Source organism: Uloborus diversus, chromosome 6 (genome assembly GCF_026930045.1).
Source record: "Uloborus diversus isolate 005 chromosome 6, Udiv.v.3.1, whole genome shotgun sequence".
NCBI classification, from domain to species: domain Eukaryota; kingdom Metazoa; phylum Arthropoda; class Arachnida; order Araneae; family Uloboridae; genus Uloborus; species Uloborus diversus.
The window spans coordinates 96,963,025-96,990,874 of NC_072736.1; the positions used below are offsets into that span (position 1 = coordinate 96,963,025).

At 36.0% G+C, this 27,850-nt stretch overlaps 1 protein-coding gene across 1 annotated transcript in view; it reads right to left on the reverse strand.

Annotated features, from left to right (window-relative positions):
- Positions 1–27,850, reverse strand: part of LOC129224622 (unconventional myosin-XVIIIa-like) — a 190,833-nt gene that overhangs the window by 93,035 nt on the left and 69,948 nt on the right.

The following is a 27,850-nucleotide window of genomic DNA, read 5'->3' on the forward strand; positions in this document are numbered from 1 at the left end:
CCATCACCACTTTTGGCAGCTTCAGGTAGGACGGCAGGAGAAGCGTTACGAGGTGTCTTCTTCAAAAGCGCTTGGCCGAAAGGGACTTCTTTTTGTCGGGTGTCCCAAGATTGTCTCCGACGTAAAAAATCATCCGATTTATCGCCAGAAGAACAGGGCCTCAAATCACCCGCTAGAGCCGAAAATCGCCTTTTCTCGGGCAAGGCTGGAGGTTTATCTTCGACAGGACGAAAGATCCCTGCGACAGCTACGGGCCGGACAAACACTCCATTTGCTGTTGTCACCTTGGCCTTGGCGGGCTCTTCCGCAGTGCTACCTGGCATAATTTTTGGGGGCCAGCCAAGGAAAACTCCTCGAGTTGGAAAATATGGAGACACTTACACCTGCCAGATGACGCCCACAACATGAGGACAGAGGCTAAAAGGAGCGCAGAGTGAGAGGGATGTTCCTGTCAGTAATCGTCCCCGGCGCACTTTCATTTTTCCCGGGAAGATTAAGACACCGACAAGTGCTTTCATATTCCTCTTTTCTACGACATCGCGACAGATAAATAAACGTCCTTTCGCGACGAGCACAAAACGGGTGATGCAGCGGGAATATTAGCGGGATGAAGCGTTAGCGCGGCTTTCCCTATCGAATAGACAGCTGAGGAAAGGGGCAAAAGGAAAAGGAACTCAAAGTTGCTGAGAAGGAGGTTCCGCTGGAAGCTCTCCAAATAACAAAACGGAGATCTCGACTATTTTGAGAGAGATGCGTGCTGCCATGCTCGAAATGTTATCGCTCGTTGGCGCAGAGATAATCAAGCAGTCACCATCGAAAAAACTACACTGGTTATGGGTGTTTCAATATTAAAAATTGGGATAAGAAAAAAAAAATCGATATGTAAAACTGCATTATATTAACTTGCATTATATAATTAAATCAGGAATAAGTTCTAAAATTATTATTAATAATAAGAAAATCGTATAAACATAAATTCAGTTTTGGTGTCTTATTCTAATTTGATGGAAAAAAAATCAATAAAATCTTCTTGGAAAGCACTAGTCTCAAGTATTGTCATTATTAGAGACAGACAAAAATCGAAAATCTTAGGAGCCTGAAAAATTATTTCTCAGATTTAAGGGTAAACATTCAGTGCATCATGCAGGGGTGAAAAAAGGGGAGAGGGGGACTTGGGGATATATCCGGTCTCCATCCCCAAAACTCATAAAATTTCCATATTCGACTCTAAAAAGGACTAACACTAACCATATTTCCCAATCCGAAATTTAATTATATCCTCCTCCGATTTTGTTCCCTCGTAAATCCAAACAACATGGCTTCTGAAAGATTCGTTCAGAAAGAACTAGCCGTCAAGGTACTTTTTAGTTGTCCGGGCAACCTGGCACTCAGACTTGTCGGGCCAAAACTATTATTACCAGTGCTATTTATTTTACATAGCCGTAGAAAGAATCTATGACCTTGATCTTACATCTAACTGTACATAAATTATGCATTGAAAATCTTCAATAAGAATGATGACGATACAAAAAATACACCACATTTGTATTTTCAGTTCAGACTTGTGGCTCAATAGTATTGCACATTCGGTACCGGTCGGTCTTCGATTTATTTAGTGTTGTATTACTCCTTTAAAACCTAAGAAAAAATAAATAAAGAGAATGTTATGAAGTTTGGGAGCAAAAACTCGTCGAATTGCCTACTGAGAGTATTCCTAGTTTCCTCCAACGAAAAGCATCAAAACAAGGCATGTGCATTTAGAATTCTCTATTTGTGGTTTTGCTCAAAAATGACTTGCGAAAAAGCAGGCCCGACATTTTGGAGGGTCCGGTATTTAGGAGGGCTCTGCATAATTAATGTTTTTCAAACCAGTGAGCGTGGTTTTTGTTGTTTTCCAATGAAATTTGCACTGAGTATACACCTTTTGCCCCCCCCCCCCCCTACTTCCTTGGAAAAATTCGAAGTAACAGGTCCGCGCTAAAGATACGACGTGGAAAGGGGAGAACAGACTTGATATCCTCATCAAACACTAAGGCGGTGTTGCCGTGGAAACGTACAAAAGAGTTTAACGCTATGAACGGGGAGGGGGGGGGGGAGATTCAAGGGACTGGCTCCTTTTACACATTGTTTCAAGAATCTACAGTGGCTGCCGCTTATATGAATCACGTTTGTTCTAAACAATTTTGATTCCACAAAGCGGTTGATTCAATAAAACGGCTAATTCAATAAAGCTGGATTTTGTTGTTTTTGGCAGTTTGATTCATTAAAGCCGTTTTATCAATTAACCAATGATTCAATTAACCGGTGTCCACTGTAGTAGGACTGCTCAAGTGCAATGTTATGTCGTATGCAATAATTTTCACGAGGAAAACCAAATCAACATCGACACCCGAATTTAGGGGACAGTCAGGACTCAGGAGGGTAATCGACCCCTCTAGCTTTTAAAACCAAATGAATTGACATGCGTTTATATTTTCTTATTTTTTCACACATTATGTATTGACTACGTCCCCTCCCTCTCCCCCAGGAAACTTTAAAATGACGAGCCTGTAAACGGACATTATTTACTTTTATGGATTGCAAGAAGGAGATACTATTGGTTCAAATGGACATAATACTGTAACGAAATATCTAAAAACGTGGCTGAGCTACACTGAAATAAAAATTAATTCTATAACACATGTCAATCAAGTGAAAAATTCAATTTCATCATATCTTAAAACGTATAATTTTCACAAGAAATTTACGTTTACACGCCACATTTAAAGACCATCTGGTCATCCTTATACCGACATATATAGTTGCATGACTAACGTTATCTCTGTTAGTACACCTTTTAAAAATCAAATTATCTATATTGCTTCTATGAAGATCACAATTTGAAAGGGATTTTGTAGACACACAGCAACCAAGATTGGTTGTCGTGCGATCAAACATTTGATACAGATGCTAAAAGCAGAGTCAGTGAATCAAAAGCTTAGGTGTTATTATGAAAACGATTGGAATAAACGCTTAGTAGAGGAATGTGGGACAAAGTGAAATGGTGAAATATTTACTATTTTCTTGCGACACCTATCTGGTAATATGTTGTCTGGGTAGTAACACATGTAATCTATTCCAGTCACGAAAAGTTATCTCTGAAGATCAAAGCATATGATAATACAAAGAATTATCAAAAATTGATACTTATATTGCAACATTTTGTTGTGAGTGAAAAATTATTTTTGTTTTTTGAAATGGTAAAATTCTTATTAACATTTTAAATATTTATTCAAACTTATTAAGAATCGGTCCAGTATTTTCTTATTTAATAGCTTATTTTTATTTTAAATGCTTTGTACAAATTGTCAAATGCATGCGAGGGGGCAAAGTGAAATAGTTCATCTCGTTTAATTATTCAATCATTTATTAAATCAATCACCTATTTCTTTACATTCCTTAATTTAATAGTTCACTTATTGATTCAATCAATTATTTTATCTTAAATTTATAAAGAAATTTATTTCTTTAATTGTTTATAGTTCCATTATCAGTTCATCTGATGATTTAGTTAAACATTTATTCGCCAAAAATATCCAACGGTTAAACAGAGAGTATTTCATTATGTATGTAAAAAAAAAAGACTATTTTTCACTTTCTTCAAGAAAAAAAAGAGAGAGAGAGAAATTTCCACTTCTTTCTGAAGTTGCAAATTTACTGTCAAAAACAAAAAAGTTTCAAAAAGTTTTATTACAAAATCCAATGTTCTTTCTATATACTGCAATTTTTAAAACAAATCTCCAACTTGTTAGTTTTGAAAAAGGTAAGTTATCTTAGCTATTTCACTTTAACCCACATTGTAAATATGTACTGGAGTTAAATTGTAGAATATTGGCCACGATATGTAGCCCTTTTAAACCGAAGGGATAAAAGTCCTACAAAATAAAGAAAAATCTTTTCAGAAATTAGGATTTTCTAAGTCCTAATTGTAAATTTGAATGAATAAATAACATAACTATTAACAGATTAAAAAAAGATAAACAAATAGTAATAACAATAAACAAACGTGTTGCATCTCATGCATAGAGAAGCGTAATAAAAAAAGGTTTCAAACTGTTTTTCAAAATTTCAGGAGTTAACGAGTCTTTCGGCTGTCCATTATAATACGAAGCAGATGAAATACTTGCTAAACCAATTGTTCGAAAATGTTTTTCAGTAAGAAAGAGCTAAAATTGTATCTTACGAAGTCTTGTGGAAGTGAGGACGTGGCGAAAGATTGGAAGAGGACCAGCTATGAAAGCAGACCACAAGTCCCACAGAAATGACATGCGGGTCTTGAATAAAATTAGAAATAACTAGCTGCGTTGCCCGGCTTTGCCCGGTCTACCTTGAAAAAAACCATTGCGTCAAGTGGAGTGTCTTCAGTAACCAGGATTAAATGAAAGAAAAAAAACCATCGTGCAAAATTTTCTCGCCAAACAATGACGACAGATATTAAAATACTTTTAAGAAATTAAAATAAAATGAGAAAGATGGATTTAAAAGGCGTAACCATAGAAACACAAAATAAAATAAGTTTAAGAATTGAAAATGAGAAAGATAGAAATAAACAATGAATTCAAAAGGCGTTACCGTGGAAACGCAAAATAAAATGGTTAAAAACTAGAATAGAGAACAGATTTTTGAACTTCATTTAATTCGCTTGTAACTTTTTTTTCTAATGGAGATAGAGGGTTAAACTTTCGACCTTAGGTCGAGTTAGATCTGGAGTAAAAAAAGCTGCTCTTTCCAAAGCTGTCAAAAAGAAAACTGTGGGACAATGCTTTCACTTTTTATTGATGGATTTAATGAAGAAAGTAGTGCCTAAATTTCAGCTAAGCCTAAAAAAATTCGAGCTAAAACCGTAAAAAACTCCCGCCGCTATTAAGTTAGAGCATTGGAACAAATTGCGTAGAACGCGGAAAATTCTTCCCTTTCTAACGATATATAATATTACTATTTGCGAGTAATTTTCACCCCCATAATCGGGAATTTATGTGAAAATTGGGCCTAGATTGGAATAAAAAAAGAACTATTCATCGAATTGTTTTCGAACTGGTCTGCAAATCTTCTCAGGACTTAAAGGAACAAAATGTGAAAATTTCAGCGAAATCGGCCGGGTAGTTCTCGAGTTTAGCGAGTTCAAACACACAGACGCTTTTTGGAGACTTCATTTTATACTATGTAAAGATTAAAATGAATAAATTGCATTTTCACAGCTCAAATTATTTGTTTTAAATACAAATATTGGGGGAAATTCTTTGAGATTTTCTCCATCTTTTTCTCCTTTTCCAAGAGAATTACGTCGAGGTTGGGTGTCGCAAAAGTATGGTTGCAGTGCAATATTACTGTTGCACAACAAGTTAACAGACACACTTCTGATCAAATTGTTCCCAAGTGTGGAATGAAACCGGAAATAAAACCGCAAAGTGTTCTTACTGCGCTCCTTCAGTGCGGAGCAGAATTTGCAAACAGAACTCCGAAAGAGGAACAACGAAAGAGAGAGAAAAGGGGTTGCCAGAATCTAAAACAATCGCGGCTCAGAGAAGATAAGATGCGCGATGTGGCCTTTGATCCCGTTTCTCCGCCACAACACAATCCACTAGAAAAGGATAAGCGAAACCGATCGGAATTCTCGGATAACCGAATAAATAAACAAATGGGCATTCCGGAACGAATCGATTGCGACAATGGTTTCCAATGATACTACTGCGCTTCCCCGAAAATACGTTTTATTAAAAAAAAAAAAAAGCACTGGCATGATTTTACTGAGTACGCCTAATATAAGTCCTGTTAAAATCGTCATTTAAAAGAACACATTTTGAAACGGCAAACACAGGGGTGCCCACCCCCACTTAGGGCAATGGCAACCCACCTACCATGAAGCCTCTCCCCAAAACTGAAAATAAAATACCCCTCAAAACACCCCCCCCCAAAAAAAAAAAATTTCAATGGCGCAGTCTGCGCCATGGCCCTTTTCCCCCCACACACACTATGTGGGCACCCCTGGCAAACAGGCATCTTGTTTATCGACAAGATGAGCCCCATATTCCCCTACTGACTAATTAAAATATTCAGTACTTTTAACATAAATGTCGAGATACAAAAAAAATAGTGTCGGCTGGTGCCTAAAAAAGTGAGGGAAAGAAACAGGGTCATCGCAAGAGCGAATAACTGTATTAAGGAGAATTGGTAATATGATCCTGGTCGTATGTGTAATTCGGGAAGTAACTTCTCAAATGAAGTCATAAAAATTAAATTCAAGCCGATCTTTAAAGGAGAGGGGGAGGGGGGTTTACCCTCGAAAAATTTTCGACGTTGAAGTCTCAAAAACGTGATTTGTAAGTCATTTTGGGTAACGGAAGAGATGGAGCTTTAGGAGCTCTACCCTCTTCATTTTTCTTGAATTTTTCAAATGCTCAATCGATGATGCCAGAGAGAGAGGTCCGAGGATCCCCTGGAAAACTTTATAAATTGAAGTCCTAAAAAAGAAATTATAAGTCACCTTTAATCATCATTAAAGGTGGCCTTAATGATATATATTTTACGGGGAGAGATGTGGTTCAGGTTTGTTTCTGGGGAAATTATTAGAAACTGAAATAATCATCTGGACAGGGGTAGGAGTTGTCCTAAAAACCCTAAAATATTTTATTCCCTACTTGTGCAAAAAAATAAAATTCAACCTAAAAATGAAACTTTTCATGATGATATGGCTATATTTTAGGATAAAATACTCTTAATAGACCTATGAAATTTTCTCTTAAAAAGAAAGAGTAAAACCTATGCTGCTGCTGCTTTTTTTTTCTGGAAAAAGGGGAAGGGATGCAGTTTACTGAAACATAAGCTCAATATGCTAATCCTTTTATCTATATTTTGTAACTTTTGCAGTCATTTTTCTTCTGCAAAAAAGATATAAAAATAAATTAATAAAGAAAATAAAAACAGCTGTGCAGCAAATGATGCAGAAAAAGAGTTAGGGGAAAGGAATAGGATATGATATTTTTGATTTTTCCCCCCTTTGAAAAGAAATGAAAAATGTGTTAACCGGGGGGGGGGGGGGAGAGAATTCCCTCCTTCTCTCAAATTGCAGTTATGTGGTGGTGGTGGGGGGGGGGGGTATCATAGCTTATTGAAATGAAATAAATGCAATGTCTTAAGTTAGAACCCAAATATAAACACTTGGTTCAAAAAATATATTCAGAGCAAAATGTAAATGGGTTGTCCCCTGGTCCCAAGTGGGAAATATTTTTTTTAAATAGTATACTTAACTTGTGTTGTGGACTGAGCATTAGCTTGTTCATTCAGTACAAAGAATCACTTTGCTTTGTGTTTCTGTTCAGTGAAGTTAAATTATTTCTTGCACATATAATTTTTAAATTTAATCACTAACGAGTCATTCCACGTCAACTGACCTAATTTTTCAAATCGTCCCCACTCGACCATCTCCGATTTGGATGAAATTTCAAAGAGGTGTAGAGATGCCTTTGAAACCAACCTATGCAAATTTTCAGCTTCCTAGATCGAAATACTGAGGATCTAGGATCTCCGAAAAATGTGATCCATGATGGCGGATTAGTTTTAGTGCCAAATTGCAAAGTTTACACCCAATTTACAGAAAATGTTATCACACTGGAAGCCTGAAATTTTAGGCGCTTAAAGTATGTTTAACCGTTAGTATATTCAAGTATTTTTATGAATTAGAGCTCGTTAGATTTTGTGTAGCATGCGCGTGAACTTGTGAAAAAGCGCGATGGGAAATTTTTTTCCTAGATTTTAGATTGTCATAAAATCTGAATAAAAATAATTCAAAAGCTCGTGCCGCGTGATTCCATTGTAAAAATGCTTTTTTTTTTTTAATGGGATACAGTTGCAGAGCTTAAATATCTATTTTCTAAAAGATATTGTGATTCAAAGTGTATCAAAACCGTTCCAGTGAAAAATAGCCTATTTTCAAAGCGCTATAGCTCAAGTTTGTCACCTCGCATCTTCTTTTCGTTTATACCATGAGAAAGAACACATTTTTTCCTTTCAAAATTAGTATTTTTCTTCGATGGTGTTCCTTCGAACAAGGATAAAAAACGAGCTAGAAATTATGTCTGTCGTAATGAATTACCATGTTTCAGCTCATATTACGGGAAATTTTATAACACTGGAAGCCTGAAATTTTAGGAGCTTAAAGTACTTTTGGTTGCCAATACGCAAGGGCGGATACAAGGGGGGTGGGCGATGGGGGCGATCCCCCCCCCCCCCCCCCCTTGAGCCAAGAGATGAATAACCGGGCACCTATCGAAATTAACCAAAAAAAAAAACTAAAGAATATTCGCGAAACAAAATCTTCTTCAGAGGCAAAAGAACATTTTTTCTTGCCTTTATAGGAATAAGAATTTATAACATTTTTTTCTTCTTTGTTGGGATTGAATTTTGGCTTGAAAATATGATGAAACAGAAACATTAAGATCTTTTAACCGAGAAAGAAAAAGTCTAACGGGCTAAAATGCAAATCATAAAGGGGAAAGGGGGAAACATAATCTTCGCAATCAGACATTCAGAGCGCCGCCGATTTTTTGATGACGCCAGTCATTCTGTATAGCGTCACTCTAGGAAACCGCGGGAAATATTCAGTCATTGTCTCTCTTGAATACATCTAACTTCCAAAGACTATGTCTAAAAGAAAACAAAGCAATTTATTTGGATTTTTCAAGAAGAAAGAAGACCAAGAAAAAACCCATGAAACTAGTGAGCTACCAGATGTTGTTAGACAAGGTACGTTTATGTATTTTCTTTTCGTTTTTTCTTTTTCTGATTCGACAAGTTTTGGTCTGTATGTGAGTGTGCATGCATAGATATTTTTAACGCCTCATAAACACATGCATTAAAAATCGAAAAGACGGCTCAAAAATATTGTGAACTGTAATTGACGGTTTGTGCTTTAAGCCTTTGAAAACACAGAACCTAAGTAAAGTTCCGGGATGATAATATTTATCAAAAATTTATTAAATTAGAAAAAACAAAATTGAATAAATTGACTAGGGCCATTCTAGCTGGGGTCAGTTTTATATTTTCTCTATGTATCAAAAAAAAGTAAGGTCAAAGAAATAATGAAAGGAAGTCTGTGGCAGGCTTGCGTCCAGGAGACCCCATAGCACCTACAACCTTGAATATTTGTACAAAATTACTTCGAGCCCCCTTCCCCCAGGGTTTTCACCTGGGGTTTTATGTTTTAAACTTCGAATTAGCTTTTTTGGAATTAATTTTTAAGACAGGAATTTTACATTAATTGCCTATTATCGAGATGAAAGATTTCCCACACCCCCGAGCATTCGATGTCGTTCGAAAGACATTTTTTTTTCTGAATCAGATGCAGCTTGTTCCAATTTTATCAATAAATTAAAACAACTCAATCAATTTTTATCTAGGGAACCATACGATCTTGGGTTGGATTTGGCTTACTATTTAATTTTAATGATTTAGAAAGAAAGGTTTTTCAAACAATCGGCATATTTTACTTCTAAATGCGTAAAACTTTTATTTTTTACAGCATATTTATTTTCCTCTTGCCTTGTATTATTTCAGATGCGAGTTTGAAAAATGTGAAACGTACGAAAGTTGTTGACAGTTGTTGTAGTACACAGGCTACATCAGATATCGAACATTTTATCTCAGATAAAACTGCTGAAGCCAATTTATGCCCTAAAGAAATTTATCCGAATGATTTAGGACTATATATAAATGAAATGTCTTTATCTGAAAGACGCAGAAAAGAACTGTAAGACAATCCTTTTAAACCACCAAAAGGGTTTAAGTTTCCCTTCTCAGAGCACAATAAAAGTGGCAAAATTGAGAAACGGTACATTAATCAGTCACATTTAAATGATTACCCATGGTTGGTGTATTCGCATAAAAAGAAAGGTTTATTATGTAAATATTGTATCCTTTTTGCACCAGTTGAAGTGGGGGCTGCGAAATGCCAAGCTAAGCCTCAGATGCTTGGTCGTTCTGCTCTAGTATCCTTTTCGAAACTTAGAGAACAGACCAGTTATTTTAGAATTGCACCAAAAAACCAATTACCACAGAAATGCAGTGCAAGCTGCAAAAGATTTCATACAATCTTATGAAAATCCTGAAAAAGAAGTGCAAAATATGTTAAATTCTGAAAGATTAAAACAGGTTACAGAAAACCGCCAGTAAAATGTAAAAAAACCACCTAATAATAAATATGCATCTTGCTTCATGTTTCTCTATTAAAAACGCCCAATGTTCATTGTGGTTCTCGGTTCTGTGTTGAAAATGTATGCTGATGTCAGAGCTGGATTTATTTTGTACCAAAATAATGTAATGTGCACATGAGTTCACCTTTTTGATACCGATCATATTGCATCTCCAAAGTTTATTTTAAGTAATAAGTATTATTGTATTAACTTGTGCTTAATTATATGTTTGAACACCACACACACACACATACATATATATATGGGTAAATAATAAAAATCTATCGCCCCCCCCCTTGAGAAGTTTTTGGATCCGCCCTTGCCAATACGTTCTACTATTTTCGTGGATTTGAGTTCATTAGCTTTTGTGTGGCACGTATGGAAAGTCTAGACAAAAAGCAGCAGAGAAACTTTTTCCTGGATTTTAGAATGTCAAATGCTCGAACTTTGTAATTCTACTGTTAATATGCATGTTTTTAATGGGTTATAGTTGCAGAGCTTAAATATTGATTTTCTAAAAGATACTTGCATTCAAAGTGGCTATTAAAATAGGTCACATGAAAAAATAGCCCGTTTTTAATGCCCTGTAGCTCAAGTTTGTCACCTTGCATCTTCTTTTCGTTGGTACCAGGAGAAAGAACATATTTTTTCCTATAAAAATAGTTTTTCTTTTCCGTGGTGTTTGTTCAGATAAGCGTGAAAAAATGAGCCTGAAATACTATTTGTCGTTAGCGAGAAAATCTCGTTCTACAATAAATAAAGAATGGTGAATGCCGTGACAACCGACTTATAGGGATTTTGCAAATGTTATAAGTCAGAAATAGTTTTTTGATTAATCATTTAAAAAGTTCTTTCGCAAGTTAAATAAGTTAGAATCAGAAAAGTATTTTGTTCAGAAAGCAGACTGATACACCAGACAGAACAAGATAATTTTCTTTTTTTTAATCATATATCACTTGCAAAGTATCTTTTTAAATGATTAATAAAAAAACTATTTGACTTACAGCAGTTGCGAAATTCCTATAAGTCGGTTGTCACGGCATTCACCATTCTTTATTGTAGAACGAGATTTTCTCGCTAACGGCAAATAGTATTTCAGGCTCGTTTTTTCACGCTTATCTGAAAGAACAGCATCGAAAAGAAAAACTTTCAATAGGAAAAAATATGTTCTTTCCCATGGTACCAACGAAAAGAAGATGCAAGGTAACAAACTTGAGCTACAGGGGATTAAAGACAGGCTATTGTTCACGTGAACTATTTTGGTAGCCACTTTGGATGCCAATATCTTTTAGAAAATCAATATTTGCGCTCTGCAACTATAACCCATTAAAAACATGCGCATTAACAATAGAATTACAAAGTTTGAGCATTTGAATCATTTGTGTTCAGAATTTATGACATTTTAAAATCCAGGAAAAAGTTTCTCTGCAGCGTTTTGTCAAGATTTTGCATACATGCTACACAAAAGTTAATAAACTCAAATTCACAAAAAAAAAAAAAAAAAAAAAAGAACGTATTAGCAACAAATAGTACTTTAAGCTCCTAAAATTTCAGGCTTTCAGTGTTATAAAATTTCTTGCAATCTGAGCTTAAACATGGCAATTCGTTTTGACAGACATAATTTGAAGCTTGCTTTTTTTATCCTTATTCGAAAGAACACCATCGAAGAAAAAACTTATTTCAAAAGGAAACAACTTGTTCTTTCTAATGGTATAAACGAAAAGAAGATGCAAGGTGACAAACTTGAGTTTATAGCGCTTTTAAAATAGGCTATTTTTCACTTGAATGGTTTTGATAGCCACATTGAATCACAATATCTTATAGAAAAAGATATTTAAGCTCTGCTACTGTAACCCATTAAAAACAAGCATTTTTAAAATGGAATCACGCAGCACGAGCTTTTGATTTTTCTTTTTTTCAGATTTTATGACAACCTAAAATCCGGGAAACAAATTTCCCATCGCGCTTTTTCACAAGTTTACGCGCATGCAACAGAAAACATCTAACGAGCTCAAATTCACAAAAATACTTAAAGCGTCTAAAAGTTCAGGCTTCCAGTGTGATAAAATGTTCTGCAAACTTGTTGTAAACTTGTCAATTTGACACAAAAATCTAATCCGCCATCTTGGATCACATTTTTCGGTGATCCTAGATCATCAGGATTTGGATCTAGGAAGCTGAAAATTAGCATAGGTTAGTTTCAAAGGCATCTCAACACTTCTATAAAATTTAATCCAAATCGGAGATGGTCGAGAGGGGACCCTTAGTGGCGACATGGGATGACTCTAACTTCTCGCTTCAAAAATGTAAATGGTAATTTTTTTTTAATTAAATTACCACGGAAAACGAAATTTTCTTCCTTGCGGTTGAAAAAAGCAGACAGAAATGGATGCAAGATAGCACACGGTGTCGTGCAGAAAAGGATGAATTTGAAGTATTTTTTTCTGTTTATACATTATCTTTCAAGTATGGATAATCAAAGATTTCCACAAATATTGTCTAATGCTGATGCGACGAGACAGAAGAGGTTGACAAGTAGCTCGAAAAACCAAGCTGTATTTAGTATTTTAAATTCCATGTTCTTCGTCTTCCACTAAAATCAAATTGGTTATGATGAAGCAATCCAAAGCCTTTGTTCCAAATTTACTCCAAGATAAAATTTCGAAATTTTGAAAGGGGTCGTTTTCTTAGTTTTAGTTGCCATAAAAAACAATTATTCATTTGCATCTTTAAATGATTTATCTATAATTTACAAGCTCAGATAGGAAAAAGTATTAAATTATCTGATAGAAGTAAAGTACATAATAAATTTTGAACTTGCACCAAACTTTAAATCCCTCCTTATTAAGGATATTTTTTTCATCATTCTTTGTAATTCTCTTTGATGAAATAACAGCAAGGCAAGTAAAGAAGCAATTGGACGTAAATTTATCGTACTGGTATGTGGCATATATTTCTGCTTCATGATGTGTCACTGTGTTAAAGAATAAAAGTTTGAATGCACTCATTTGTAATTTTCAAGACTGTATTTGAAATATTTTATCATACATTACGAAATTCATGCTTTTAAATTACATTTAATTAAAAAACAAAAACTTGATATTTGTGGTCTTAAAAATGTCCTAAAATTTTAACAAACAAGTGTCCTAAAATTTTTGAAATCACCACTCCGACCCCTGAATCCGGAAAAGGGATGAGCAGGCCCGGATCTAAGTACCCGCAGACCCCACAGTGCGGGGAGCCCACAGCCTTAAGGGGCTCAACGGCCCAAGAAATTGGAAAAAAAAAAAAAAGAAAAAACTAGTACTGAGACTTACTATTGTTGCTAATATACACTGCTGGTCTCTGGGGAGGGGCCCTACAGATTTTGTTGCAGGGGTGGCCTAAAATTTATAGATCCGGGCTTGGGGATGAGTATCGGAAACGCTCCCCCAGAAAATTTTGGAAATCGCAGTTCCAAAAACGCAATTTTCGACGACATTCGATGATATTAGGGAAAGAAGGATTAGAGGGAACTTTCCTGGAAAGTTTTCTACATTCAAGTTCAATGCAATTGTAGACACGCTCGGCAACGTTCATGGAAGGGATAGAGTTCAGGACGCCCTAGCGGAAATTTTAAGAAAATTAAATCCAAAATAAGCAATTGTAGTCTATCCCTGATGACATTAAGGAAGCGATGCAATTCAGTGGCTCAAAATTTTTAAATGTTTCGATATGTAAGTTTAGAAAACGTAATTTTAGCTGATCGTCGAATACGTTAGAACGAGGAGGTTCGAGGGTTCTACATTGGAATTATTCTCTTTTTGTAAAATTAATTTAACTGCACATTATACGCTTTTCTCCAATTTGTTCTGATTTTCGTGATGATATTTTACTTTAGAATAAATTAAAATCATGATTTCCAATTAATTCATTTCCTTTTTTTTATAAGTTGAGACATGTGCTATTAGTTTTTAAAGTGTTCTCAATATTTTTAGTGCCTTAAAAAAACTATTAGAAATGTACATTTTGGCGGCTCAAACCGTACTGTTCGGTACAGAAAAAGATTCTTTAACTTCAACACTGTGAAAGTGTATATTTACATCATTAAGATGAAATTGCGTACCGCGTTTTTGAAAAACGTTGTTTGGTAATCTTAAAATATAATTGAAGAAAGTCCGAGAATCTTTGAAGTTCTTTTTAATTTTACAAAAAAAAAAAAAAAAAAAAAAAAAAGTCTTGGTCATCTTTATTCATTTCCTCAATTTTGTAATGAAGAACATTGCATTTTTTGTTTTACATCACTAAAAGGAAATTACTCGCACTTTTTTGAAAAACCCCTTGGAGCTACTAGGAAACAACGTTTACTGAATAGAATGACGTTTTTTAAGAAAATTTTCTTGGAACGTTTAGAGTGTAATGGAGGAGAAAAATATTTTTGGAAATTCATAATTTTAAGCTGATTAGAAAGTTGCCTCTACAGACCACAAAATTTTTTATTCAAAGGGGCAATCCATTAGTCATGTAATTTTTTTTTTTGGGGGGGGGGCTTTTTTTAACCCCTTTCCCCTTGGTGATACATGGTGAGGTTGAAGACTAACCCCTCCCCTACTATATCACGTGTATTTTTAGTACCTACGAGAAATCTTATTATTCTTTTTAAATATTCATAAAATACAGGTATAAATATCATCTAATAATGAAAGACTACAATAATAACAACAAAGACTATATAATAATGAAAGGTATGCGAAAAAAAAATTAAAGTAGAGTATCCTCGGACCACAGATTATAAAGACTTTCTTGCCAACAACTGGATAAGCATCTTCAGTAGTAGTTGTAGGCACAGTACTTAATTTTTCGAGATTCACATCGGTTTCATCGAAACACTCGGCGTCGTCAATTTAGCGCACTACGCGCAGAATCTCCCGCGATCGTCGGGTGAGGATGCGGGAAGGACGAACATAGTGCATCTCTAGACTGTTATTGTAAGGATTCAGCTGCTTGTAACAAGCATTCACATGTCTCAGTTTTCTTTTCGACACCAGTGGAAAGAGCGTTTTTCTTTTTACTCCTGATCTAACTTGACCTGTGATCGAAAAGCTTAGCTTCTATCTCCAAAGGAAAAAAAAAGTTACAAGGCACTTTTAATCAAGTTTGAAAAATCATATTTCCATTCAAATTATTGATGTTTTATTTGGCTTTGCCATAGTTACGTCTTTTCGATTCACTTCTTTCTTATTCACAAATTTTAAGGGTTTGGATTTTAACGGAAAATCTTAGGCTCAACTCGATTCAAGCCCCGAGCTAAAGAGCAAAATATACTACAGACTACGATTATAAAAGCAACTTTTCAAACATACACAACTGCAGTTTTGCAATGCTCAGTCAGGAGCCTCTTAGCCCTTATCGCTCTGCAAGTTGGTACAAATTATTTTGAAACCCTAGTCCAGTCATCTGGTAGTTTTACCTGGAAAGTTTTTCGGGAGTTTTGAAAATTGGCAATTTTATAGATTTTGATGTGCTCTTTTCGAATTTCCACTTTGTCACCTCGTATCTTTGCCGCTCGCGACGCCATATTGAAAAAAATGACGTCTAAAAGCGGTATTTTGAGAATATCTCCGTACTGACTTATTTTACGACAAAAATATATTTTACAAAATTAAACTAGAGAAAATTTCCTACAGTTTATGTCACAACAGTTTTTTTTGTAAAATTAATAGTTTCGATGTACGAGCGCCGCAAAGTATTATTTAACACGCGTTATCGCAGAATAAGTCGTTCCCATACTAGTTTGAGGTTTAGTTATCGTAACACATCGAGGAAACGCAGAGTTTAATTAATAAGCATATAGTATAAACACAATTCAATCGATTTACAAGTTAATTTACTAACTGCATAAAAACTGACAATCCACAAACTAAAATTTTTTTGTGGTATAAATGAGCGACGGAGCAGTACAGAAGCCAAATTTCATTTCAGTCATTTCTTCCTATCTGCACTAAACACCGAAAGAACTCTTCCAACCAGGCTCCCACGTGAATTCCCCCTCTCTCCCTTTCCAAAATTTCGACCGGTAGAACTCAATAGAATATTTTAGTCTGCGTCATCAGTATACTACATAATTGTTATAGGCGAAGTTGTAGATCTTCTTACTCTTTTGATAGCCCTATCTAAGCGATCAAATATATATATGATCAAACCAGGAAAAGGAAAATTTTCGCAACAAATATATACAACTGACAGTATACGACAGTAAGACAGCCGCAGATCATATTTTATTCTTGCATGCCTTTAGTGGCTGTGGTACAACATGTGCCCTTTTCAATCAAGGAAAAACGAAATTTATTAATGTACTTCGAAAAAAATCCAAATTTAAGGAAGTCTATTAAAGCATTCAAAAGATCATTCCAGAGATCATTGCTAAAGCTGGAGAACACTTCCTTCTTGACTTATATGGTTACAGTAAAGTGAAAAGTAAAAAAAAGCAAGAAAAACATAACTTTAAAAGCCTACAGATATGATTGCTTTGTAAAATCCGCATATAAAAGTAAATTTAATATTTCGTCACTACCTCCAACAGAAACAGCAGCAAGACAATATTCTTTTCGATCTTATCATCAGATTCAGCAGTGGTGTGGGAATGAAAAAAACCCAGAGCTGTGTGTGTGTGTGTGTGTGTGTGTGTGTGTGTGTGTGTGTGTGTGTAGGGGTGGAATAGAAATAAGAATTGGTTAATTTCTCTGTTATGACGCTTGAATCCCCAGCTCCACAATCCTTACAAAGACTTATTTCTTGCAAATGCAAAAAAGGATGTCAAAAAGCCTGTGGATGCAGAAAAGCCGGGTTAAAATGCTCCGTTATGTGTACTAATTGTTCAGGTGGTGATTGTGAGAATTCGTTAAGTTCCTCACGATAGCAGTGAAGAGGAAGAAACGGAGACGGTTTTCGAGCAAACGAATGATGCAATAGAAAACGAAGAAGCTCATGATGCTCCCATCGCAGATGATACCGCAGAAATTGCATGACGTCTCAACAGGGGCGGATACAGGATTTCATTTTAGGGGGGGGGGCATACTCAAGAACGTAGTCTTACGTACGAAAAATTTCTTCTACGAACACCCCCCCCCCCCCGTAAAAGCTCTTCAAATATGCTTACAAAAATCATCGAAATCATTAATAAAAATCATTTTAAAAGTTTTCACTTAAAATAATTTTTCAGTTTTAGAATGTAAGCCGAAAATTTTCAGAAATGACAACTAAGTTTTAGGAAATTTCCGATCACAAAATCCCTGGTTGATTAAATATTTGTATAGTACTAGACACATATCCATCTTAGATTATAAATTTGCATGATACTCGACACATCCATCTTGTATGCAGAAAAATAACATCACTTAAAATAATAGTAAAACAACGCTTAAAATAAAAGTAAAACATGCGGTGAAAATCTAATCGAAAAAATTAAATATTCTATAAACATAATTCGGACTTGATAAATTACTGACCGATTGATTAACTCCAATTGTGAATATTGGGAGTTGACGAAGACGTTGCAGTCTCAGAGTCTGATACAGGAACTCCAGATATGTTTCCATTGGGGGGGGGGGGTGTCTTTGGGTTCATAAGTTTTTTCAACAGTCCAAAAAAAGAGACTACACTGCTTTGTCACCCGAGCGCTTCAGTGTTTTTGTAATAGGTCAGGGGTTCCCAAAGTGGGTGCCGCAAGGAGAGGCGAAGAGTGCTGCAAGCTGTCCACATTTTCAATATGTGTGTATAATTGAAATAGATTACGGTGCCGTAAAAAATTGTAATTCGTCAAAGAGTGCCGTGATTCGGAATAAATTGGGAACCCCTGTTAGTTTTTTTCTAACAAACGCGTTTTTTTTCGACTGGGTTTCCGTCTAATACGGTGGGTTAGTTTACGAGACCCTTGGTATAATGAGGTTTTGCGATAACACGACACTCGAATTTTACATTTCCTGCACGATACTAAATCCAAAACACTGATTTAAACTAATTAACTATTTACAGCACATTTAAAAATAAACTCAGCACAGCTAAAAACGAAACTATCTAAAAATTACAACAGAAAGAAATTATAATCTACAGAGATTTTACATAAAATAAAACATTTATACACTCAAAGGTTTTATCAATTGAAGCGATGCCTGCAGCTATGGATACAGTTTTAACCATACAACAAATTAATCAACTATCGTTGAGTAAATTTGTTGCAAAAAAAAAAAAAGCGATCGGGAGTCAGACACTTCTTTGTTGCTTTTCATTAGACTGGCTCCTGAACACAGCGCCGCAGACTGTCTCAAGAAAAGCTATTTTACTGTCTACATATTTTAAATACATATATTAGAAAAGACAGGAAATATCCCCCTTCCCCCCAAAAAAAGAATTCGAAAATTATTTACTGTTTCTTATTATGTGGTTTCTGTCTGGCTTTTTTTTTTTTTTTTAAGCAGTCAAGTTCACTACTTTAATGCAATGTACCTCAAAACAGATTACAAAGTATTGTCGCAGATTTTGATTGGGGAGGGGGGTCACGACCCCCAAGATCCCCCTTTCTTGAATGTATTTTTTACGTTTTCGATCAAGTTTTTTATTTTTTCGAGCAAACATTCAAATATTGTTGCGGATTGCTGGGGCGGGGGGGGGGGGACCATGCCCCCCCCCTTGTATCCGCCACTGCGTCTCAATCAATACTGAAGACGATGAACCGGCGTAACTTCTCGTCTATCAAAAACATCTACGCGAAAATGTTGTTAAATAACACTTTTCGGCGCTCGTACGCCGAAATTATTTATTTTGCAAAAAGAAAAAATGTTATGATATAAATTGTAAGAATTTTTTTCTTGTTTAATTTTGTACGTAAATTAATACATATAACGCATAAATTAATATTGTATATGATTTTTTGTCGCAAAATAAGTCAGATGAGACCTCAAACTAGTGTGGGAACGACTTATTCTACGATAACGCGTGTTAAATAATAGCTGTGCTTGTGCGTCGAAACTATTTATTTTACAAAAAAACTGTTGTGACATAAATTGTAGGAAATTTTCTCCAGTTTAATTTTGTAAAATATATTTTTGTCGTAAAATAAGTCAGAACGGAGATATCCTCAAAATACCGCTTTTAGACGCCATTTTTTCAATATAGCTGCCCGAGCGGCAAAGATACGAGGTGGCAAAGTGGAAATTCGAAAAAAACACATCAAAATCTATAAAATATCCAATTTTCAAAACTCCCGGAAAACTTTCCAGGTAACCCCCCCCCCCCCCTTTTTCGACCAAATGACTGGACTACCCGGGGAAGGGGTGTTTTTTGTTCCAATGGGTGCGTTTTTAATCTGTTTCTTTTTAATTGACGATTTAAATCTTTGCGAATCAAATAAGATTGCGAAGTAATCTTCGGGGGTTGGTGAGCGTTAGTGAGTAGGGGAGGGGGTAGAGCCCCCTAGTGATTTAAAAAAAAAATTTGAAGTTCCTTTGAGATGTTTTCATTTTCGTACTTGTTTTTAATGCAGATAGTTTTATGTGTTTATTCATTTAATATGCTTCATTTTATATTTATTTTTGTCTTTGCAAACAATAACTTTTCAGCATATACTGATTTTTTTTTTTTCATTTTCTTTAATTATTTTATAATATATTATATTACACATTTATTTGCACATATTATTACACATTTCCCCCTCCCAAGAAAAATAAATTGTTTTTGATTATTTTCTAAACATTTTAGGGGGGAATACTCACCTAAGCTCTTTGCTAGAAACTTTATATTTTTGAACTTGTCACCTCCCTAGTAATTCAGAAGAATGTTAAAGGTCAGTTCAATACTCCCTTCACCTCCAAATCAAAATAATGGCTGTGAAATTGTCTTTTGTTAAAAAAAGGCGGGATGGGGAATTTTTCTAAAAAACTGATAGGTGAAGGAAAACGGAGGTCCTATTTGGATTCAGGAGATCATTTTCCATCGGTTTGTGGGAAACCCATAAATCCATCAGAGCAGTATGCAATTGGAGAAATCCCAGTTGCGCAATTATGAAAACCTCAATTGCGCAACCACGTGAACTCCCACAAAGAACTGAGAATCTGCACGGGCAGTCAGAGTAAGTATGTCCCTGGAAGAGTGAACATGTAGTTTCATGTAATAAACAGCGCTTTAACCGAAACCGACTTGTGTGGTAAATGTCCAACCACACCACATAAATGGCGACTAGAACCAACCATTTGGACTAAACTCGCAATTCAGAAGAACTAAATTTGTTCCGAATTTTCTGGAAAAAAATCAAAATTCATTTAATCGTTTATTTAGCTCAGCATAGTATCTTCAAAATGTTCCGGCCGAGGAGTAACGTCAATACAACAGTGGGCTAACTTTGCTTTCAAGGCCGTGTAGTATTGATTACGTGTAGTAATTGATAAGGGCACCCAAGGTCTCAAACCATTAGGTTTCTTTTCGCGTAAAATAACTTCAACGCAACAAAAGTATTCAACCTATGATCGAGAACTATTAGCGGTATATTGTGCAATAATACATTTCAGATATATGTTAGAAGCGCGCCCATTTGTGATCTATACAGATCACAAGCCTCTCACTTTTGCGTTTAGTCAGAAAAACGATTCAAAAGCTTCCCCCCGGCGTTTACGCCAACTTGATTTCATTTCACAATTTTCAACAGACATTCGTTTCATCGAGGGAAAAGGGAATATCGTGGCAGATACGCTTTCACGCATCGAAGAAATTTCCATCCCCTCTACTGTTGATATAGAATCGCTAGCGAACGCACAGTTGGAAGATTCGGAGCTTTTAAAAAAACTGAATGACGCAAGTGAAAGCCGATCGCTGCAAATTAAAAAATTTCCGGTTCCGAATTCGGATAAATTTTTACTTTGTGATATTTCAACTTCAAACATTCGACCTATTGTTCCCGACTCTTTTCGTAAAAAAGTATTTGATTCGTATCATAATTTGTCCCACCCTGGTATACGCGCTACGACAAAATTAATAGCTGCAAAATATGTTTGGCTAGGTATGAAAGCAGACATAAAATTATATTGTCAGGCTTGTTTAGAATGTCAGCGAACTAAGGTTCACCGGCATACAAAATCCCCATATGGCAACTTCCCACTTCCTGACGGAAGATTCAAACATATTCATGTCGATTTGATAGGGCCCTTATCAATTTGTCGGGGATATACTTATTGCGTGACAATTGTTGATCGCTTTACGCGTTGGCCGGAGGTTACTCCGATAGCCGATATATCAGCAGAAACTGTAGCTAAAGCTATATATTTTTCTTGGATTGCTCGTTTCGGTGTTCCTTCAGTCATTTCTAGTGACCAGGGCAGACAATTTGAATCCTCACTATTTAAATCGTTTGCAAATTTGTTCGGAATTAAACTAAGTAGAACGTCAGCTTACAATCCGAAATGCAATGGCATGGTTGAAAGACTGCACCGTCCTTTAAAACAAGCCATCAGTTGTGTTTCAAGTACGGCATGGGTAGATGCCCTACCCTCAGTGCTTCTCGGATTGAGAACAGTCTACAGGGAAGATTTAGCGTCTTCAGTCGCCGAGCTTGTCTACGGTGAGACACTTCGTTTGCCTGGAGATTTCGTCATAGAATCGAAGCTACCGGTTCTGAGTCCGACTTTTCTGCAGCACCTGCAAGGGATAATTGGATCGCTTCGTCCGACCCCAGCGTCACGACATGGTATTCCTAGCGTTTTCATCCCGAAGGATTTGGACTCGTGTACCCACGTCTTTTTGCGACATGACGCGGTGCGACGACCTCTGCAGCCGCAGTATGACGGACCCTTCCCAGTGGTGAAACGGATGGTCAAGGACTTTGTAATATCCGTGAAAGGTTCGGCTAAGACTGTTTCTATCGACAGGTTAAAGCCGGCATATTTACTTAACCAGGATTTGTGCCCGGATATTTCAACTCCGACCCCTGTTCCAGTGACGACGCGTTCTGGACGACAAGTTCGCTTTCCGGATAGATTCGTCTCTCCCCGACTGTTCGAGACTCAGAGGGGAGTATTGTAGAGGACTTATTATTTTTGCATATTCAGTCGAATTTGCATGTAATTTTACTTTATCCTGAAAAGTTTAGCCACCGAGTGAGTGGCAACAGCAAAAACATTTATTTATAAGCAAGTCGCTTATTTGCTAGATTCTCTCTCCTACTTGCATGCCTGCTAGTAGCAGGATGTACGACGTCTATGTTTTTAAATTGTAAATAAGAGTTTTATTTTATGCTCAAGTATTTTTCATATGTTCGCGGCCAATCGACCTTCGCGACAGCCGCAGATAAGTGTAATTTGTGTAAATCATTTCTCTGTGCTTTACATTTGACTCGCGCGGAAAAGTAAGCCACTTATGTGTGCCACTTTATTTCCCTCAACCTCAGTTTTAAGCTCTTATGATGTTTTTCTTATGCTGAAATCAAGGAAAATGTTTCCTATGCATGTGATTACTATTTGTTTTCATGAAATGTTATCTCTAAAAAGTAGGCTTTACAATGTTTACCATTTCATTTCTCAGTTGTATATACAGGGTGTCCCAAAAGGTCGTTTACAAACTTAACATGCTGGTCTGCCATATCATGATGAACAAGATTTACATAGTAACATACGTTCGCAAGCCCAATGCTGGCGCACTACGCACACCAAGTCAGGCACTAACGGATGCAGAACATGTCGCATATTTATTACACAAAGACGATTTTACACAACATTTTAGTTTTCAAGGAAGGCTTATAGCTGTTGTTGAAATTTGCTGCCTTTAACTGTCAGACACCGTCGCAACGAACGAAGTACCGACCGTCGTAATAACGATCCATTCTGACAAGATTTCTCTGATCGCTGCGTTGTCGTTGCAACGTGATTATGAGAGCTGGCAGGACTCAAATTTTAGCAACTGCTTTAAGCTTTCCTAAAAGACTAAAATGTTGTATAAAACCGTCTTTGTATAATAGATATGTGACATGTTGTGCATCCGTTAGTGTCTGACTTTGTGTGCATGGAGTGCGCCAGCATTGCGTTTGCGAACACATGTTCCTATGTAAATCTTGTTCATCATGATATGACAGACCAGCATGGTAAGTTTGTAAACGACCTTTTGAGACACCCTGTATGTCGCGTTTGTAATTATAATGCTGAATTCCCATTAACAACTTTAATTACGCGTTTATGTTATAAGTATTATGTATTTATAGATATATATTTATATGATTCGTTTTATGTCTGAATCTAAGGAATTTGAACCAAGCACCATGTCTGAAATAAGTGCAGTACAAATACCCCTGTATAATAGATCAGATCCCAGTTCATGGTTCGTACTTCGTAATGTGCGACAGTACTTTCGAATTTGCTACGCCAAAGCCCGTTACTGATTCGAAAACAAAATACAATTACATAGTTGCCAATATTCCTCCTGATACAGCTTCTTTAATTAGAGATGTATTAGTAAAACCAGATAAAACTGATCCTTATTCCCATATTAAGAATGTGTGTCTTTCGTAACTGGTCTACTTTTCACCACAGAACTTATAAACTGCTCCGGGGGCTCACCTAAACAAGAAATTTGAAAGTTACTATCAGGGGAAGAATTAGGTTCTCGGAAACCATCTGATCTGTTACCTGACATTAAACATCGCACAGAAACTTTAAATGTAGCCGATAATTTGATGCTAGAGTTGTTTCCCCATCTCCAATGAAAACTTTTGCAGCATCTAATAAAAGTGAATCAACCTTTGAAACTAAATTCCTTCGAGAAATTGAAAAATGAAGTAAAAGAATCGATTGTCTTTCTTTTTCTCCTGATCGTTCGCCATATCACAGAAACAATGGTCTTGCGATAGGAGCGTTTCTCGTAAGCATGTTTTTTCAGTTTGCTGGTACCATAGATGCTTTGGAATGAATGTAGAGAGGAAAAATGCATGAAACCTTGCAGGTGGCAGAGAAACGAAACGAGCAAAGAATAGCGGCGACTTATTTTGCGCCAAAGGAGTCATATCGCCTGTTTATTCGTGACCGGACGACAAATATATCTGCTTGACACAGGCTCAAACGTCAGTTTAATTCCCGCTAACTGTGGTGTGAAGACAACATATTCTTCTAAATTCCTAGTTTTCTCTTTTTTGTTCAAGTTTGTCAAAACATTCTTTCCAGTTCTTCCCAACGTAAACTTGCTTAGTAGGTCAGTTTGACCCTTTGGACACGGGTACGCTACGCAAGGTCATTTCATGCATCACAAAGCGCTTAATGAGCAGGATACGTTTTTGGCGAACTTTCTGTCAGTTTAAGTTTCTCAGTACGCACTGTACGTATTACTACTTTCGCCGTTTCATGCACGTTTTTGTGTCTGGCGACTGCACACAGGTTTCATGTATCTTGATTTGGTAGCAACACTTCTACGGAAGGAAAGTGTTGTTCTCGTGGAATGTGAGTAGTGGTTAAGCGTAGGGGCAGGCAGGGTGTCTTTCTTTTTTCGCCTGGCGGACGATATTTCACCTGCCCATGGCATGTTCATCATTTTGGGTATCAAGTGAGTTAATTTCCTATTTGTGAACTTGTAAATGTGCAATTAGTGTTTAAATCAAACTGAATTTATATAATACCTAATATAATTATTGGCTTACGCCATTTTACACTATCCACTTTTAGAGTCCCCCCCCCCTGAATCTTGGAATACGAAAATGCATGAATCTTGCATACCCTTGTAATTAGCCTTTTTTTTTTGGGTGTAAATAAACATTTTGAATTGGACAATTTATTGTTATGTCGTTTTATATGTGTGGTTGTTTTCTAGAACCTGGGGTACAACGCATGTTTTAAAGTTTTAATTCTGTATGTGTATTAAGGAATAAAATGTGTTAATGCATAAAACTATCCCACAACCAACACCATACTAACATCTACCAGAAACGAAATTCTTCACAACAAACCCTTATAGCTGCAGATTCTTTTAACATTAAAGTTTATGGTCAAAAAACTTTATCCTTGAAACTTAATTCAAGACAAAACTTTTTATGGACTTTTCTGATTGCAGATGTAAGTTCACCTATTCTTGGAGCAGTTTTCCTCCATTATTTTGAAACGGTCCCAGATCTCCACAATTAATGATTAAGAGATGCAAAAACATAATTGCGATCAGCAGGTCAAATAACAGATTCCAAACTATATTCGATTCAAATTTTTATTTCTGGGGATACAGAATATCAAACTGTTGCGAGAATTTCCTGCTATTACTAAACTACCTAATCGAAATCAAACAGTAAAACGTAATACTGTTCACTACATTATAACAAAAGGTCCTCCTGTAGTAGCAAAACCTCAAAGTTTACCTCCAGATTGTCTTAAAATTGCTAAGCAAGAATTTTAAATCATGATGCATATAGGGCATTTAAGATCTTCGAAAAGCAACTACGCTTCATCACTCCACATGGTTCCCAAGAAAGGAGCTTGAGAGTGGAACCCAGAGGAAATTTTAGATCTCTAAATTCTCAAACAGTAAAAGATAAATATCGTATTCCTTGTGTTACTGATTTTACGGCTGAATGTCACGGAACAAGAATTTTTAGTCGAATAGACTCAATAAAAGCGTATCATCAAATTACAATTCATCAGGATGATATTGCTAACACTGCGATCTGCACCCCCCCCCCCTTTTTTTGACCTATTTGAAAATACAGCGATGCAGTTTGGACTCTGCAAAGCGAACGCAACATTTCAATGCTTTGTAGACGAAATTACTCGAGGATTACTAGGAGTTTACGGCTTCGTCGATGACATACTAATAGCATCAAAAAATCCTGAACAGCATCACCAAAGTTAAAAAAAATTATTTTCAAAATTAGATGAGTACTGCCTTTGTATTAACGTAAAAAAGTGTATATTTGGTGTATCAACTATAGCATTTCTGAGATTCAATCTTTCGGAAAACGGAATAAAACCTCTACCTGATAAAGAACAGTGTATTTAAAATGTTCCTAAATTAAATACCTTAACACAATTGTATAGATTTTTAAGCATGTTCAATTTTTGCGGATGTTTTATACCCAAAGCTGCGCATATACTTGTTCAGTACAACTTTTAGAAGGGCATACAAATAAAAAGAAATCTCATTCCAATGTTCGCAAGGCGGCAGAACAACATAAATGGAATGACGAAGCGAAAAACGCAATTGCTGAAGCCACTCTTTTGAAACATCCCATTCCAGGATTTCAACTAAGCTTACATAAAGACTCTTCAGAAGTTGCTATAGAGGAACCTTATCTCAACTATCACATGGACTGTGGGAACCATTAGTTTCTTTTCTCGATGAAACTTTATACTAGTCAACAAAAATGGTCAGCCTATGATAGGGAATTGTTTGTAGTTTATTCTACTATTAGAAAATTCAAACACATGTTAGAGGGTAGAATTTTTTTCAATATGTACAGACCAAAAGCTACTTATGCATGCTTTTAAACAAAATTCAAACAAATGTTCCCCTAGGCAATTAAGCTATTTAGATTTCTTTCCCTGTCTTCCACAGACATTCGATATGTGAAAGGTTCAGAAAACGTGGTAGCAGATATTCTTTCGAGAATCGAAGTTGAGTCTTTCACCAAATCGGCAAATTTAAATTTTAAAAAATTTTCAAAAGCACAGAAAATGATCCAGAAACTCAAAAATTTCTCAAACACAACACATCTTTTAAATTGGAACCCAAACCATGCCAAACTGCGGACTGCAATTTACTTAGCGACACTGGGACAGGTGTTCCACGCAGTGGCGTACCAAGACGGATGGGGGCCTGGGGCGCTACTCGGAATGGGGGCCTATCTGGTACTGAAACTGAAGTTTCTCAAACTATGTCTTAGTACCATATATTACAGTAATTACTTTAAGTGGTACATTTTTACATATTTCAGGTAGTGTTGGTTTGATTTCGGACACTATTGTAAATACCACAGTAAAACACATGGTTTTAAGTGAAATTAAGTAAATACTATATTTTTAATAAAATTGTGCTTTGTCAGAAAATATCAAAAACAGAAAAAGTCTTAAAATTATATTGTATCTTAAAAATTTATTGCATCTGAACATCCAAGTATATATTTAAAAACATATAAAACAAATTAAAGCAGCTAATTCTAATCTAGTTGTATAGAAGTTGCAATTCTTCATTACAAAATTCAATTAGTACTCATAAATTGAAATATTTTTTAAAAATATTAGTAACTACATTTTACTGACCTTTTATGCATGTGTAAAAATGAGAGCATTCAAAATATAGAACCGATTTCTAAAGCGAAGAGCGTAATTTCCCCCGAATATCGGACAAAGCGCTAGGAACTAATTTTTTCTCTTGGCCGCAGCTCATTTCTCCGTAGTCAAGTAAGCTTGCAATCGAGTATAGAATGGATGGGAAGAGGTATTATGCAGTCAAGGTCAAAAGTCCCGAAGGATTGACCAATTAAACAGTTTTATTCTGTCGAAAGGGGCATAGCAAAAAGGAAGTCCCCTTTGCTTGAGTCAGAAGGGGTGCGTCTGATTTGCTCTTAGAAGTTATATATAGCTTCGGGCAGAAAACAAAACTTAAAACCACAGAAGTGCAGCTGGTAAAAAGAAAAA